This window comes from Salvelinus fontinalis, chromosome 24 (assembly GCF_029448725.1).
Source record: "Salvelinus fontinalis isolate EN_2023a chromosome 24, ASM2944872v1, whole genome shotgun sequence".
Lineage (NCBI taxonomy): Eukaryota > Metazoa > Chordata > Actinopteri > Salmoniformes > Salmonidae > Salvelinus > Salvelinus fontinalis.
The window spans coordinates 15,885,367-15,897,657 of NC_074688.1; the positions used below are offsets into that span (position 1 = coordinate 15,885,367).

The following is a 12,291-nucleotide window of genomic DNA, read 5'->3' on the forward strand; positions in this document are numbered from 1 at the left end:
CGTGTGGTGTGGAAATAGGCTTGAAAGGCTGCACTAGTCCTGCTAGCACAGGGATGGGTTGCAACGGGGTAAGAGGAGAGAAAACATTCAAAATGCAAAGCAGCTATAACCCCGGAGGTTCCACCCTCTCCCTGCACCCCTCTCTTCTCTGCACCCTTGCCCCCCCCAAACACACACACTCCCCAATTCATCCCCTCCCCCACCCCGTCACCCTGGCGCTGCCATTCGAGCTATCGGAATAAGTCGGCCCTTTCAACAAGAAGTTGACAGCTGTAGAAAATGGCTGCTTTCAGTTTGGTCGCTTCTGCCTGCAATCTCATTACATTACGCCGCGGCTGTTTGCCCTTGAAGCTTTAAAAAAAGAACTATTTGGGGTTAGTGGAAGCTAGGCTGGGGGAGCTGAATATATAGCACATCACCAGGGAAACCAGGCGGAGACAGAGATGACCAAGCTTCTCTATTCTGTCCACTGTCAGCATCCAGAGCGTCCTTCTACTAGTGGCCTACTACAACCTGGAGGAGCTGAGGGCCTCTACTGGTGGTCTGGCCTGCTTTCAGCTCCGGGGGCTTAGCAGGGACTCTGTGAGGCAGGCTGAAGTGGACAGGAAAGGCGCGGCTATGTTTCACCGAGGGGGGAAATAATTGATTAACTCTATGGCCACAAGCATGGAGAGGGAACCTATTTCAGCAGCATGACTCTACGGCCAGTGTAGTTCTAAACAAGCGGAGTACAGCGCTGCTAGATAAGGAGGACAGTGTCAGATGACCATCCACCAGCAGCCCTACACAATCTGAACTCTAGACACAGCCAGAAACAAAACCATACAAAACCACAGAGATAGTACACAAGGATAGACACGCTAGCAGGTTTCAGACCAGTCACTGATACAGACACAGACACAAAAACACACAAAGAAGGAGAAACGAGGAAAACCCTGGAGCATCGAGTGCCTTTTTTAACAATCTTAAACCCACAGAGCGTCTCGACACCAGGCAAACAGAGGGGAGCGATTGGTCCAAGCAGAAAGCAGAGCAGAGAAAGGAGCATATGGCTGGGAGCGCGCCCACTAAAACGCACACACGTGCACACGAACACACACAGACAGGCAAACATACAACCCTCCAAGATAGCACAACCCCCCCACCGTACCACCCTCTATAACCCACTTTCTAAGGCATTGGAAGCAAGAGCAATAAACTGCAGTCCACAGAATGACACATCTACACACAGTACATGCTACGACCGCAATTTACAAACTACAACACCCAAAACTCCAACCCCTAACCACTCTCCAATTAGCCTCAATTAGCAGTGGCTTGAATGAAAGAGAAACAGAGGGCTCCACCTAGAGGGAAAGTCAGGTAATTGGAAAATGAAACCTCACCATGTAAAATATGAACCAGTCATAAAAACCAAGCTACAATAACAAAATGGCAATTAGGAAAAGGGATGACTTTCTAATGGTGATTTTATAACTTGGTGATGTACGCATAATGACGCTGCAAGAGAAATGGCATGGCGTTTAGCTGATGGATGATCAAGGAAGGATGATTTCACATCACGTAGGCCGTCAGGAGACAGCTACGTACACTAAATCATATTTCCACTAAAGCACTCTCTCTATCATAAGGTTTGAACCAATATGTTCAACACACACATATGGGGGAGTGGGTTGTGTAGATGGTCATGTGTGTGTGTGTGTGTGTGTGTGTGTGTGTGTGTGTGTGTGTGCGTGCGTGTGTGTGTATAAAGTAAGTGTGTCAGCTAGCATCTGCCAGTCTAACAGCTGGAACACATTGGGCTGTTGAGGGGGCTGTGGCGTTGTTCACCAAGAGCTGTCACACAAACACACACACACACCCAGGCCTGGACGCACTACCATACACACACACACACCCAGGCCTGGACGCACTACCATACACACACACGCCCAGGCCTGGACGCACTACCATACACACACACACACCCAGGCTTGCACGCACTACCATACACACACACACCCAGGCCTGGACGCACTACCATACACACACACACACACCCAGGCCTGCACACACTACTATACACACACACACACACCCAGGCCTGCACGCACTACCATACACACACACACACACACACACACACACACACACACACACACACACACACACACACACACACACACACACACACACACACACACACACACACAGTGCTGATGTTAAGCTGATGCTGACACATCAACAGACAGCTGCACCACTGTAGGACTATCACACATCTCATCTGTTAAAGTACCATGTCACTGAGACAAATACAGCTTGGCATAGTGTGTGTGTGTAGAGCTGGGAATCACCAGAGACCTCACCATGCAATATTATCACCATACTTAGGTGCCAATACCATATGTATTGCAATTCTCACGATTCTAAATGTATTGTGATTTGATGCTGTGATTTTATTGCGATTCGATGTTCTAAACATATTATTCACCTGTCTTCTGCAGAGGGACGAGAGAGAGGCATGAGAAAACGTCTTTTGATCAGTCATGTTAATAAAAGTGCTGAAAACAAATGGTCTCCCTATTTAAAAAGAAGATGGAGAACAAGCTATGAGTTTTGGGTCAGGTACAGCCAAATAGCGCAAAAATAGTATTGTGGAATGTAACTGTATCGATTTTTCCGCCCATCACTGTGTGTGTGTGTGTGTGTGTGTGTGTGTGTGTGTGTGTGTGTGTGTGTGTGTGTGTGTGTGTGTGTGTGTGTGTGTGTGTGTGTGTGTGTGTGTGTGTGTGTGTGCAGATGGCTAGGTGTGTAGACATGTGTGTGTGTGTGTGTGAAGGCAGCAGTGTGGTGAACAGCCTCTGTAGACTAGCCGTCGGACCATGGTCATTGGCCTTCAGTACTGATGCTTTAATGCTCTGGTCCACACAGCACAGCAGTGTGAGACAGGCTCTGCCTTGCCTGGTGGTGGAAAGGCAATCTGTGCACCCATCCCCCCACACCCAGTCTGCAGATTACACTATGCAATATCACCCTTACCCATTCCACCATCTCTCTTCCTCCCCCCCCCTCTCTTTCACAGTACCCAGAGAAGTGATTTATCTCTGTTTCTCCCCCTCTACAGATGTGACTGCCTTTTCTTGGTCTCTCAGTACTCTCAGTAGATTGCTGTGCTACTGAAGACTAGGAGGTGTAAAGCTATAGGCCTGGTGTAGTGAGCAGAACAGCCCAGAACTGAACTGCACAGACATCAAACCCAGCCTCCGCCTCACACGCCCAACCAGACCCTGAAAATGAGGGAAAACATGTACGCGCTGTAGAAAAGACATACTTAGCAGTATTATCAAACCATGTGAGGGCAAAAGAGTTTACAGGAAAGAGATGAATTCCATCCAAACATAATCAACTGTAGCCTGTATGCGTTGCATCCACCCAAACTCACTCTCTAACTTTTGACAGTGAATATACTTTGTGCATAATAATAAAAAAAATACACAGACAAGCACACCGACTTCTTGTTACTTTGGGAGACGGCTTTGACCTAGCCATGTAGCATGAAACCTCGGCCTTTTTCATGGCTAGGATGCCCGTCAGTGACTACACTGTGATGACATGTGTGTGTATGTATGTATGTATGTATGTATGTATGTATGTATGTATGTATGTATGTATGTATGTATGTGTGTGTGTGTGTGTGTGTGTGTGTGTGTGTGTGTGTGTGTGTGTGTGTGTGTGTGTGTGTGTGTGTGTGTGTGTGTGTGTGTGTGTGTGTGTGTGCGTGCGTGTGTGTGTATAAAGTAAGTGTGTCAGCTAGCATCTGCCAGTCTAACAGCTGGAACACATTGGGCTGTTGAGGGGGCTGTGGCGTTGTTCACCAAGAGCTGTCACACAAACACACACACACACCCAGGCCTGGACGCACTACCATACACACACACACACCCAGGCCTGGACGCACTACCATACACACACACGCCCAGGCCTGGACGCACTACCATACACACACACACACCCAGGCTTGCACGCACTACCATACACACACACACCCAGGCCTGGACGCACTACCATACACACACACACACACCCAGGCCTGCACACACTACTATACACACACACACACACCCAGGCCTGCACGCACTACCATACACACACACACACACACACACACACACACACACACACACACACACACACACACACACACACACACACACACACACACACACACACAGTGCTGATGTTAAGCTGATGCTGACACATCAACAGACAGCTGCACCACTGTAGGACTATCACACATCTCATCTGTTAAAGTACCATGTCACTGAGACAAATACAGCTTGGCATAGTGTGTGTGTGTAGAGCTGGGAATCACCAGAGACCTCACCATGCAATATTATCACCATACTTAGGTGCCAATACCATATGTATTGCAATTCTCACGATTCTAAATGTATTGTGATTTGATGCTGTGATTTTATTGCGATTCGATGTTCTAAACATATTATTCACCTGTCTTCTGCAGAGGGACGAGAGAGAGGCATGAGAAAACGTCTTTTGATCAGTCATGTTAATAAAAGTGCTGAAAACAAATGGTCTCCCTATTTAAAAAGAAGATGGAGAACAAGCTATGAGTTTTGGGTCAGGTACAGCCAAATAGCGCAAAAATAGTATTGTGGAATGTAACTGTATCGATTTTTCCGCCCATCACTGTGTGTGTGTGTGTGTGTGTGTGTGTGTGTGTGTGTGTGTGTGTGTGTGTGTGTGTGTGTGTGTGTGTGTGTGTGTGTGTGTGTGTGTGTGTGTGTGTGTGTGTGTGTGTGTGTGGAGAGAGAGAATGCATCTGTACAGTAGGTGTGTCTATGTATCTATAGGTCTGTGTTTGGTATGTTTGTATTCATCTACATGTTACCGTAACTACCTTGTTGCCATGTTACAGGCCTCTGGTTTTGCATAAAGTTTCATATCTGTGTGTCTGTCTATGTGACTGTATTCTAGAGGACAGTGTTTCCCAACTCCAGTCCCCCAGTACCCACAACAGTACACATTTGTATTGTAGCCCTGAACAAGCACACCTGATTCAACTTGTCAACTAATCATCAAGCCCTTGATGAGTTGAATCAGGTTTGTTTGTCCAGGGTTTAGTATAGTTTATTCATTCAACCATTTTTAAAAACAAACACAAGTAAAACTTGAAAAAGCCATAGGATAACACACACTAAAGTCTGGGACTTATTTCCATTGTGGTCCTCTTGAAAGAAGATGGCTAGGCAAGATCTACAACAAAGACGTGTGCTGTTGGGGGTAGTCAAGGACTGGAGTCAGATAACACTGCTACAGCTGGGTGTTGCTGATGCTGTGAGTCTGTTCATGCACAACACATATTCCTTGTGTGTCTGTATATTGTGTGTCTATATATTGTGTGTCTGTATATTGTATGTCTATATATTGTGTGTCTGTATATTGTGTGTCTGTATATTGTATGTCTATATATTGTGTGTCTGTATATTGTGTGTCTGTTGTGTGTCTGTGCGTTCGTGTCTGGAGCTTGTGTATGTACAGTATGTGTTTGTATATTCTGTGTGTTTGTATATTCTGTGTATATGTCTGTATATTCTGTGTGTATGTGTTTGTATATTCTGTGTATATGTCTGTATATTCTGTGTGTTTGTGTTTGTATATTATGTGTGTGTGTCTGTATATTCTGTGTGTTTGTGTTTGTATATTCTGTGTATATGTCTGTATATTCTGTGTATATGTGTTTGTATATTCTGTGTATATGTCTGTATATTCTGTGTATTTGTGTTTGTATATTCTGTGTGTATGTGTTTGTATATTCTGTGTATTTGTACCGTGAGTCTGAGTGTGCATTTCAGGCAGTACGTCAGGGCATGGCAATCCAACCACCGTGGCTGAACACTGGTCCTTCAGGTGAGATTTATTGACTCCGCACTTTTGCTGTTATTACGTGGATGGATCCTTCCTCCCTTCTCGCTCTCTCTCCTCTCCCTCTCGTTCTCCAACATTATTAACGTGCTGCATGAGGAAATACTAATTTGCTTCACATGACTCCACCCACCAGTTTCTAGCAGAGATCCATACTAGTGGCCAGAGACAACGGAGCTACAGGAATTACCTCAGAGGAAATAGTGTTCTGTAGAATGGGACTACTGCAGAATGTACAGAATTGTGTGTGTGTGTGTGTGTGTGTGTGTGTGTGTGTGTGTGTGTGTGTGTGTGTGTGTGTGTGTGTGTGTGTGTGTGTGTGTGTGTGTACGCGCGCGTGCGCGTGCGCGTGCGTGCATGTGTGTGTGTGTCAGAGAATAAGAGTGTAGTAATGACCAGAGACTGGGATTAGAGGAATGTTTCGGGAGAGGACAAGCAGGAATACTTTAAGATTATTTATTTATTTATTTTATATTTTTTATATTTTATAAGGGGTGGATCAGCTTAATATTCCGGAAAGAATGTTGCTTCCAATGTAATTGGCTGCATCATTTCCAATCCCCATATTTTTGGGGTAAATATATATATATCCATACACGCATGCATACATACAAATACACATATATACATACACATACCTATATAGACATACATACTTTTTTAAAGAATATACCTTTATTATTATTCCCCGCAAACCCTACCACCGATCCCCCAATTGGAGTAAACTAATAAACACTTCTGCTTTTACCTTCAATTTATACATCTTATACACATTTTACAGACACAGTCTACTTTACAATAGTTCTCTCTTGTTTGTTCTTAGTCCTTCCTCTATTTCTTACTTTGAGATTATTATAGGACTGAGTAGAACAGAGTAGGACTGTTAAAGGATGCCAGTAGAAGTAGATTGTTATGCCATGTGGATGTCACAGGATGTTGCTGGTACCTTAATTGCGGAGGATGGGCTTGTGGTAATGACTGGAGCGGAATCTTTGGAATGGAATCAAATACATTAAACACATGATTTCCATGCGCTTGATGCCATTCCATTTGCCCTGTTCCGGCCATTATTATGAGCCGTCCTCCCCTCAGCAGCCTCCACTGGTGGATGTCCACAACACTCGCTTTACCACTGATTAAAATGTCTACAAACCGTTGTGACGTTATTTCTTCCAAAGGATTTTCTTTCCCCGTGATTTATAATGAATGCGAGTTGGGACCTTCTCTCTGTGCCATGCAAATGTGCAATGCAATTCAAGCATATTTATTGCTGCAGCCTATTCTGTGCAGTCAGTTGCATTGCATGCACTGCACCAAGCACATCTTCTGTCAGTGGACACCTTGCATCGCCCTGTTCGTTCCATCCCTACCTGTCACTGTCACAGTCACAGGCAATAACAATAACAATAAAGCAAAGGTACCATGATTATAACCCCAAAGCATTTTTTTGCACACAAAACAAAAACTGCCAATAGGCATCCATCCAAATACATGCATGTTTGGAATTACGTCCTCGCTCTCCTCTCTTCTTCATTCAACCCTTTCATTACCCTCATTATTACACGTCTGTCTTCCTTTCAGTCAGTCTGAATCTGACTATTTTAGGGGCTCTTCTGAATGTTCCCAGTCACACAGCTAGATCCATGTCCCAACCGTCCCCCACAGTCATATGCCCTATGCCCTATGCCCTATCCAAATGGCCCTACTACTCCAGCACCAGTCAAACTATGTTGGACAACATGGCTGATGAATCATAGCCCCCTCATTGCTGTGCATGCATACTGGAACTACTTCCTGTGTCTTTCTTGCACATCCAATGGAGGTTTCCTAAGTGAAATATTCTAATAGCCTCCTTGGCCACTACTGTAAAGGGCTGTTGTAGTTCCTATTCTCCCTGTCCTGAACTACAACTTGACTACAGCTGGTGACCATATTGGATCCCAAAGCACAGGGAAGTGACTGACAGTCGGTTAGGTAGCAATGGAGAAATAGGTCATTGAGCTAAAAATACGTATCTGTGTCTCTCTCTAGTCTTCCCATGAAGACAAAGAGAAGAAAGTCTATGTGGAAAAAAGGGGGACTGATGGCAATAAACCAGAAAAGAAATTCCCTAACAAAAAGAGAGGGAGAGAGAGAGAGAGAGAGCGAGAGAGAGAGAGGATGCTCAGGCTCCAGTGAACTCAGCAGGCCTGGCTGTTCCTTTAAACAGTGCCTGAGCACAGAATTATGTGTAATTCATTTCCCTCAGATCAGTCAGGCACGGCAAAATAACTATCACAACAGTCAGTCAGCATATGGCTCCTTCTCCAAGTAGACTGACAGAATGAAAGGATGGGGGGGAGAAGGAGAAAGGGAGACAATGGAGAAAGAGAGAACGAGTTAAAAACAAAGAGACATGATGTGGGCAAGAGGTAGGGGTAGGTTTGAGGATGGATGGAAAGAGAATGAACGGAGAGAGGGACCCCTAAAGAACTCAGAATTGAGTTGTGAGTCAGGGATGGCAATATGAGGGAAGCAAGTGGTGGGTGACAGAGAGAGAGAGAAGAAGAAGAGTAGTAGAGAGATTAAAGGAGGACTATTGGAGAGGTTAGAGGAATGTCCAGTAGATTGATGGTTCCCTGAGGATGTGCTTACACACACTGAACTCTTTCAACCTTTGAGATGCATTGGACAACATTTGAGTAGTGAGCTCCGAATACTCTAAATCAGTGTTGTCCTCAATAACTAGTGCATTCAGTAGGCTAGATACCATTATATAAGCAGAGGAAGCAGTGGTAGAGGGTATTAACTAGACCCTTACTGAGAAAAATTCAAGTCAGAATTAATCAGTTCCTAGTCCATTGATGGCTCCTATCCCATGCCATTCCCTTTGCTCCCTGCATTCGTATTTTTCATGCAAATAAGTCAAACGAATCCCCTTGACATGGCCTTGCAAAGGCCTCTGGGAGTGTCTATGTCCCCACTTGTTCCCAGTAATTGAGCAGCCAGAGACCAGCAGAAAGGAACTCAGCCGCGCGCGCATCACTGGGAGCGCAGATATGCGCGGGGCTGCTAAAGCACTGCCATGACATGGAAATCACAACTAATAACTGATAAATGACTAAATGGGTGGTAGGATACTGTTGGTTCGCCTAAACAGTGTATGACTGTGTTAATTCTATCTGCTTTCAGAACAAGATGCAACTAGTCATCTTAAAATGTATTTAAAAACCGCAACACAAAAACAACAAATCCATATAAAAATGTTCTAGTTACTCTCCTATAACAATGGGGCAGCCTAAACGGAGAATATTATAATGAGAAAATGAGCGGCATAGCTCATGCTTCCAGCACCACCTTTCACCTCAGGTTCCTGTGCTGTTCACGATCAGTATCCGTAGGCAATAGGCTGATTTAATACATTTTCAGAGGTGCAGTTTTGCCTTACTAAAACTCACACACGATTTACCATTTTATTTGTGCATATATGAATAACCCAACATTTTAGACTAGTTGGCCATATCCTATGGCGACAAATAGCCTAACTTGTGTTAGTTTCCCCAATAATTAGAATGCCATCACTGTCGCGCATCGACGGAATCAAATAAATGATGTTGTTGACAAAAACATGAATTAAAGCAGTTCACTGTTGCTTGTAACAGGCTATTCGTCTACTTAAGGTAATGTGTTGTCATGAATTATATGAAATGTCGCCTGTCTGGATTTCAGATAGCGCTGACAGCACAGCATCGACTGCATCTCAACTACATTCCCGCTCAGGTACCATCCGATGTGTTCCGCGCTACAGTAGGCTACCACGTTCTTTGTTAGACAGGCTGCAGATGCCTACATTTAACCAAACAACACTCCAAAAAGACATATTCGAGAGTCGATTTATTATGTTTTCAATTATTTCTAATCGAAAAGGTGTCAACTGCATCTTACCAAGCGGACAGACGCACAGCCACCTTTTGGACACGAGCCCAGGCTGCATTCCGCACGTTGAAATGTTATTGTGTAAATTCTGCACAAAGGAATCGAATGGAAACTTGATGGAATGTTCACCGTTCAACGCGACTGGTAGAGATGACACTAGTCTAATAAAAGCAACCACCCCCGGCACATAAGTTAACCATTTTATATGATGCAAGCTTACACAATATTGTATCAGGTGTTTGCAGATAGGAACGCGTGTCTTGTCGGAGCGAAGATGCGCTGCCTGTAAACACTGCTGCCATTATAATCGCAAGCACGTAGGCTATTTTGCCAAGAGGTCTGTCTCCCAAGAAAATGATGTCCAAAGGGTATTGGGTTTCCGCCGACATAGGCTACCACCAGCTTGGTTTTATCTACCTGTTTACAGCCTAACGCAATAATGTGAACAGGTATCAAGCACAACCTTTTCAAAAAACCACTGTCACTCGCTATTATTCGCTATTGTAAGCGCTACCTGACCAGCCATGCAAGTTGGCTGCGATCTTGTCTATTGACTAGGGACACCGGGTCATAAATTGTACCTCAACATTCCACCATAGCGTCCTCATGTAATTACTGGCTCAGTGAAATTGTTTCTAGGCATGCATAGGCAGCGCTACATTTTGGAACATAACCCGGCATTGTAAAAAAATGAAGCTGTTTCAAATATACCTTTCCATCGCTATTACACTACATATAAATATTTGTAGCTTGCTATATAATAGCGATGTAGCCTTTGGGCTGGATACTTCTTTACGATGGATAAAATTGTCAACGATTAGCTAGGCTACATGGACTGACAGCATCCACAAATGTATCCCTAAAAATGTAAAACATAAAATATATGTACTTACGATTTCAGGGGGTTCTGTACCACTGTGGCCATTTTGATATAGTATGATAGATACAATGTAACACTGCAGATCCCGGTATTGCACATGTAATATACCAGCAATTTCAATTTCATTCATTCTCTGGGGCTGCGGCTGGAGCTGCCAGCCAATAGGAGCGGGAACGCTCAGTGACAGGTCTGGGGAAATGTAGTTTTTGCACATGTCACTATGTAACATGCTGAGAGTCAATAGACTACAACTACCAGTATGTATCGCGGTCAACTGTATAACGGTCCCGCCTTGAACTTCTATGGGTAAGCCAAAACGTCTACTGTAATGTCAAGGTTGGTGTGCTACTGGACTGTCAGTCTGTAGCTGCCATTCTAATTGATGCATTGTTTCCTTGTCTTGCAGATATAGAAATACATTTTAAGGGCGAGGCTGTATGCGCACCATTTCTCAGAGAGGATGCTAAAATGAGTTCTGTTCAGTTTCAACGTAACAATAGCAACTTTTTGAAACAATGTTTCAAATATAGGATGCTAAATTGTACATGTAGCATTTTTTATGTTTCACCAACATCAGAATTGCATCCTGTCTTGGACAGTGCCCAGGTTGGAATGTAAAGTGAATTACATATTTGTGTATTCACTTTTTTTGGGTCATTTTTATGTCATAAATTAATTGTGCAAGATTCTACTACATAGAGTTTACTGTTCGTGCTGGGCTCATTTCAAACAATAACATCAGTGATAATCTTCACACCCCAAATGTTCCAAGAATTTGAATCCAATATCATTTTGAGATTTACTTTTGGACGACTTTCGAATACACTAAAGGGTCCTTTACTTAATCCTGTTAAATTGAATTTAGCAAAAGAGAGAAAGGGGGGAGGGTGTTCTGGAAGAGGGATAACTAAGATGTGTTGATAGGCCAATTGATAATGATATAATCTATTCTAGGTGAGCCGATGCTGAAGAGGTTTAATAATTTATCGTTTTGGGGGACAGTGGCGTAGGGAAGATAATTGATTATTTTAGGAGTTGCCTCATCTGTTGAACCAAGACAGTGGGCACAGCAGTGATAGAATTTCTCTCCATTTCAGTTTAGCAGCAGTGGCACCACTGAAGCCACTCTGTGATGTGATATTTATACAGTTGAAGTCAGAAGTTTACATACACTTAGGTTGGAGTCATTAAAACTTGTTTTTCAACCACTACACAAATTTCTTGTTAACAAACAAATAGTTTTGGCAAGTCGGTTAGGACATCCACTTTGTGCATGACACAAGTGGTTTAACCAACAATTGTTTACAGACAGATTATTTCACTTATAATTCACTGTATCTGTCACGAATCCCGCTTCCTGAGTCTGTGTTTGTCTGTGTTTCTGTCCTGGAGTGTGTTTCCGGTGTCCTGGAACGCACCCTGTCTGGTTGCCGGGCGAATTAGCTTGTTGGGAGATTGATGTTCACCCGCACCTGTATCCCATCAGTAATCTGCACACCTGTCCTGATCATCACCTCTCCCCTTCAAAAGCTCTGACCTGACATCCATTCCCTGCCGGATCGTTAGCCATGAAC

General features: G+C 43.9%; 1 pseudogene; it reads right to left on the reverse strand.

The window, feature by feature from the left end:
* Positions 1–10,881, reverse strand: part of LOC129822015 (zinc finger protein neuro-d4-like) — a 43,510-nt pseudogene extending 32,629 nt beyond the window's left edge.
* Positions 10,882–12,291: the final 1,410 nt, after the last annotated feature.